We start from the raw sequence: 6,230 nt of genomic DNA, 5'->3' as shown, positions 1-6,230 counted from the left end.
ACAGATACATGTGTGAGCATGAGATGCATGACGTAATGATAGAGACACATGGTGGAATCGCAGGAGGACATTTCAATGGAGATGTGATAGCTCGCAAAGTATTGTAGTCCTTGCTGTGGTGGCCTACCCTCTTCCAAGATGCGACACGATTCGTGAAGCATTGTAATGAGTGCCAACAAACTAAAGTCCCTATTCGTAAAGATCGCATGGAGTTAACCCCAATTATCACACGATAACCTTTTGAGAAATGGGGGATTGACTTCATCGGATCCATTAGTCCTGTGGCATAATATTCATAGGCTAAATACATCATTGTAGCCCCACTAACTATCTAACCAAATGGACAGAAGCACGAGCTACAAGAAAGAATGATGCTAGGACCACCTCTAAGTTCCTATGGGAGCAAGTGATCTCACGATTCGGCTGCCCCATCGAACTAGTGGATGACCAGGGCACACACTTCATCAATGAAGTAATAGCTCACCTTCTGTCCTCCTTCCTAATCATCCATCAAAAATCCTCACCCTATTATCCACAGGAAATTGATCAAGCTAAATCGACAAATAAAATCCTAATAAATGTCTAGACCAAGGTCATCTCTGCTTCACGCAGTGATTGGAATAACAAATTGATGGCGGCCTTGTGAGCCTACTACATAGCTTACAAGACAGCGGTAGGATAGATCCCCTTTAGATTGACATATGGTACATAGGCAATCCTTCCCTTGGAATTCTTCATACCAAGCCTCAGGATCGCCCTTCAAAAAAGGTGGCATGGGAAGGGGGCATGGACAGAACACTTGATTGAACTCAAACGCTTAATGGAAACCTGGCTTCTAGCCACCCATTCGCTCATATGCAAGAAGGCAAGATACTAAAGTTGGTTTGTCAAGTAGTGCAACTTCAAACAAGGTGACTTAGTACTGCTATACTCAATCAAGGGACATAAGAAAAAGCTGAAGTTTTGAGGGCTATTGTCAAGATTGTGGGAGAGAAGGAAGGAGTCTCGCTTGAAGCTTTCTTGCTTGCACAATGGGGAAAGACACACAAGGGTGGAGGCTGAAAGCAGTTTTCCTCTTCTTAGTTGTGTAAGCCAAAAGAACTCAAGTACAAAGAAATAGAAGAACCCTTTATATGGGTCTCAAACCAAACTCAACTAACTAAGGTGGCATACTAACTGAGCCACGAACTAGAGTAGATAAGGATAGCTATCATGTAGCTATTATTCATGGGCGGTGTACCAAGCGCGTCTGCAACTGACAAGTCGGTGACATAAATACACAACGGTCACCTTGGCGTATCACGAGTGGAGCTCGATATCTCAACACTCCCCCTCGAGCTCAATCCCAATTTCTGCACACCAAGCAGGTCTCTGAACTTGCGCAGCTTCTCTGCGCCCAATGCCTTCGTGAATATGTCAGCTACCTGATCCTCTGTGCTGACATAAACTAGATCAATAAGACCTAGTAAAACCCTCTCTCGCACATAGTGATAATGCACCTCAATGTGCTTTGTTCTAGCATGATAGACTGGGTTATTTGCCAAGTGTATACTACTCATGTTGTCACAATAAATGACAACTGGTCCATCTGTAGACTAATGCATATCATAAAGTAGCTTATGCAACCAAGCTACCTCACATGCAGCCATTGCTGCACCCCTGTACTCAGCCTCTGTGCTCGACAAGGCAACTGTAGGCTGTTTCTTGCTGCTCTAAGTGACTGCAGCACTCCCAAAAGAGAACACATATCCACTGGTAGATCGTCTATCAGAAATACTACCAGCCCAAACAGCATCAGTGTATCCATGCAACTGTATCTGAACCCCAGTTTCATAAAATAGTCCATACTGCAATGTGGACTTCACATACCTGAGTATGCATCTAGCCGCATTCAAATGTGGTTTCCTTGGAGCCTGCATTTGCTGTTGATTGGGAACATCAGGAAGAACTGGTTCTTCTTCATTTCCTGCAACAAATTCCCAATATCCTTTTCCCATAAGGAAATTCGTCATTCTAAACTTCCATGCTTGGAAGTTGTTCTTGTCAAGCTTTTCAGTGATAATCTGTGAAAGAGAATCAGATGCCATTACAGAAGACTGCAAAAAATTCTGTCACTGCAAAAACCACAGCTTCACCCTCACAAGGGAAAATCTGCAAAACTGGCGAAAGTGGTATTTGACCACACAGTCACTTCCTAGTGACGATTTTGCATCAACAGGCAACAGGGATGATTCTGTAACTCCCAATGTCTCTGCGCACAAGCATACAGTGCAATTTTTACAGTAACTATTCACCGACCTGTAGAACAGTGGCTGCACAGCATAAAACTGGGCCTTTTCCTGAGTGCGTGCAGAAAAGTTCCACCTCCAAAACAGGCCCCGAAATGGCCTCAAATAAAAAAAACTAGGTCGCCAAGGGCTAAAGCCCTGTCCCACAGCATATACTGCCCTCTTGCTTCACCACGAAGGGCGTCTCAACCTGAGACAATGCATTCCTGCACTTTCCGGCTGTGCTACCTGCAGAGATCTGCTCCCAAAACAGAAAATGAAAGCAACACTGCTCCTCTTACCAGAACACCGCGAGCTTGGCTTGCTTTCTTGAGCTCCTTACCACGAACAAGGCTCTGATACCATGTCAAGATTGTGGGAGAGAAGGAAGGAGTCTCGCTTGAAGCTTTCTTGCTTGCACAATGGGGAAAGACACACAAGGGTGGAGGCTGAAAACAGTTTTCCTCTTCTTAGTTGTGTAAGCCAAAAGAACTCAAGTACAAAGAAATAGAAGAACCCTTTATATGGGTCTCAAACCAAACTCAACTAACTAAGGTGGCATACTAACTGAGCCACGAACTAGAGTAGATAAGGATAGCTATCATGTAGCTATTATTCATGGGTGGTGTACCAACCGCGTCTGCAACTGACAAGTCGGTGACATAAATACACAACGGTCACCCTGGCGTATCACGAGTGGAGCTCGATATCTCAACAGCTATGACCTTTTAAGGTTCAAACCATCAGCCAAACTGGCAACGTCGAACTAGAAACCCTAGAGGGTGAGGGCATAGGCTTCTTTAATGGCAACCACATAAAGAAGTATTTCCCTCCCACACACCCATTGCGTGATCCCCAATGGTAGCACCCCCTGTCCATGTGCGAGTAGCCACTATCACTGAGGTGAACGGTGGGGATGAGGAAACAATACCACTAGCTTACTTATGCATGACGGTCACTGCTAAACACACATGCACCATCAATGCATTGATTGACGAGGGAACTAATTTTAATATCTTGACTCATGACCATTGGACCCAAATTGGCAAATTGCAGTTGCAACCCACTAATGCTAGTATCAACCCTTATGGAGACCAACCCTACAAACTTATGGGAAAGTGCAAGGTTACAGTTTCTATCGAGTCTGAGAGCATGCTGATAATTTTCTATGTGTTGCCTAGCACTAAGGATGCAGTCACAGAATTGCTACTAGGATGATGAACTTTTAAGAAGCAAGATCATTGCAATGTGGACTACAAGTCACAACGCATCCACCTAGCTATGGGGGTAACATCCGCATTGTTACAGCTTTCAGCAAGGGGGGTGTGACTCCTTCCACGTCCACAAAGCCATCGGTAGAGAAATCCACTATCAAGTCTCAGGAGGGGGATTGTGCCTTGTCATAGCCTACCTAGCCTCGAGGCCAGCAAACCACTAGAACCAACACTGAAGCCCATGAACCCCAGTTCAAATGGCCACCTAAATAAGGAGCACCACCTAGGAATAGAAACCCATGGCCTTGCAAGGCTAACCATTTGCACTCAAAATCTAGGAAGCCAAGACCGAACCATACTCTGTAATCGGCCCATGGAAGACCACATTAAAGAACACCCTTATTTAGATCGCATTCTCATTGAGGAGGAGTTGCACGTTACTAGCAGAGTGGCCTCTGGTGACTTCTTACTTAATGTCCTCACTTACATGACACATGTGGGCATCCACCCTTTTGATATGGATAGCTATGCTTGGCTAGAATATAATTCGAGTTTCTATGCCTGGCTCATGCGAAAGTATAACATTAAGATGGTGCACTAAAATCCCTCCATCCTCTAACCCTCTCATCCTAGAAAGGATTCTTTTCATTACAAAGGGGGAAGGGGTAAAGTGAATCAAACCAAATACATAGAGAAAACAATAAAGAAAAGGCACCCATTACAAGGGTAAAATGCAACAACTTGTGATTAAGAAAAAGGCCAATAAAAGCTAAATCAATAGACTATTGGGAGGAAAAAGTCTACTTCTGCACGCGAGCATTTTAGTTCAACAAGCATGTAGTTGTTTCTTGTTGCTTGCAATTACTCTAAAAACCATTAATGGCAAATATGGCTTCATGATAGGCACCCACCATGGCAAGCCAAGAAAAGGCTAGCAAATTGCATTTTTCAAAGGAAGAACAAGCAAAATATGGACTTTCGGTGAAAATGCAAGCCTTTAACCAATTCAAATTCCGGCAATCTTCAACCTAGATGATGTGGCCATTGAAGAACGGGTAGTAATGCAGATTATTGAGCAATGCAATCTGCAGAAATACGTGGAAGCACTGAGCCAGACTACTTCCACCATGCAGTGTTCTTGAGGACTTTCCAAAGAAATCGCGGCACCATAACTATGCATGAGGGGGAGGAAAATCGCCAAAAGTACAGATCAAATTGATCCCAAGCTGGTGGAAAAGGCATTGGGTTTGGTAAACAAAGTAGAAAGGAAGTCGAAAATAGACATATATTCCTTACTAGGGATGGACAAGGTAAAAGTCCACACCAATGATGGCATTAGCTTGGCGGATATTCCTGATCTCGAAATCCAACTCTAAGCAAAGATGGTGCACGTGCTATTTTCTAGCCAAAGATACAACTCCATAATGAGCCTCATCAATGTCCCCCTGCTAGAGTGTTGCAGCAAGGTCACCAGATAAGGTCAACCTCAATGGGTTTGTGAGGAAGACCATTGAGACCTCAACAAAAGCTTTGGCAATGAGAGGGCAATCTGCTGGAGGAGAATCTCCCACCACCAAGGCTAAAAGGAAAGCTTCGTCTTCAAAGGCTGCAACCATTGGATTTGTTGGGGTCCTCACTTCGATCATCAGGGAATCCCTAGGATAGGAGTAGAAAGAATGAGAAGAAGGGGTGGACGAAACACTAAGAAGGTCATCACCCCACCAGGAACAGGAGGCATAATCTAGCGAAAGGATGTTGAGTAAAAAAGAAGAGGGCAAGGAACAAGAAGAGCAAACTAGCCAGGGAGAGGCTAGGAAGACAAAGAAGAAAATTGCACAAGAATAGTAGGAGGAGGAGAGGAGGAAACAAGAAAGGGTGGACTTGCAAAGGGCCCATAGGGAGTCCAAATGGGGGCCAAGGAGGAGAGAAAGAAAAAGTAGGAAGAGAAGGAGGAGGAGCTAAGGGAAAAAGAGGAGGAAGACATGGCCCTTGCTACACGCAGGTCCAGTCTAGGTACGATGAGCCAAAACCTGCAAGCCCCATCAGAAACGAAATGCCAAGCTCAAGTGCCTATGTGCATGAGTTCGTGCCACCTGTAGTGCAAGAAGGCAAGGGCAATTCACCCCCATCCCTGCCCTCTTGATGACCACTACCACCACCGCCATCTCCACTCCCAGTTCTATGAGACCCAGGTGGACGCTAGCAACCCAATGGCTTGGGTCCAGTACTTTGTAAATAAGGAAATGGGCCAAGGATTAGGAGAAGGAACCCCCTGGTAGGGACCAAAAGACTGGCTGGGGCAGACACTGAGTCGAGGTGAGACCCTAAGAAGCAAAAGGTGGTAGGCTCTACAACCTCCATCCTTAAAACAAAGAGGTAGCTTGAAGAATACAACGAGTATGTCAAAGAGCTTCTCTTTCAACTAGAGAGAGCCAAGGAGGAGAAGAGAACCGTGGTAGCAAAGCTTGAAGTTGAAAAGGAGGCGATTGTAGCATTCTAGCTGGAGAGAACACGCCAAATGGCCATGGCCCAAAGGGAAGTCAATGAGCTGAAAGAGCACCTACAAGCTAAGGAAGAGACAAAAGCTGAATGGCAAGTGCACTTGAATGGAGAAACCGAGGCCAACAATGCCTATGGCAGCACAATGAAGAGATTGTGTCACTCTATGAAGGTGTGCAAGCTCAAATGGAGAAACTCACTAAAGCCACACAAGAGCTGGAGGAGCTGAGGGAGGAAAGAGCTCATAGGT

This window comes from Lygodium microphyllum, chromosome 30 (genome assembly GCF_053477565.2).
Source record: "Lygodium microphyllum isolate KBCC chromosome 30, Lygodium_microphyllum_v1.1.10, whole genome shotgun sequence".
NCBI classification, from domain to species: domain Eukaryota; kingdom Viridiplantae; phylum Streptophyta; class Polypodiopsida; order Schizaeales; family Lygodiaceae; genus Lygodium; species Lygodium microphyllum.
Note: the sequence above shows the minus strand (reverse complement) of the source record.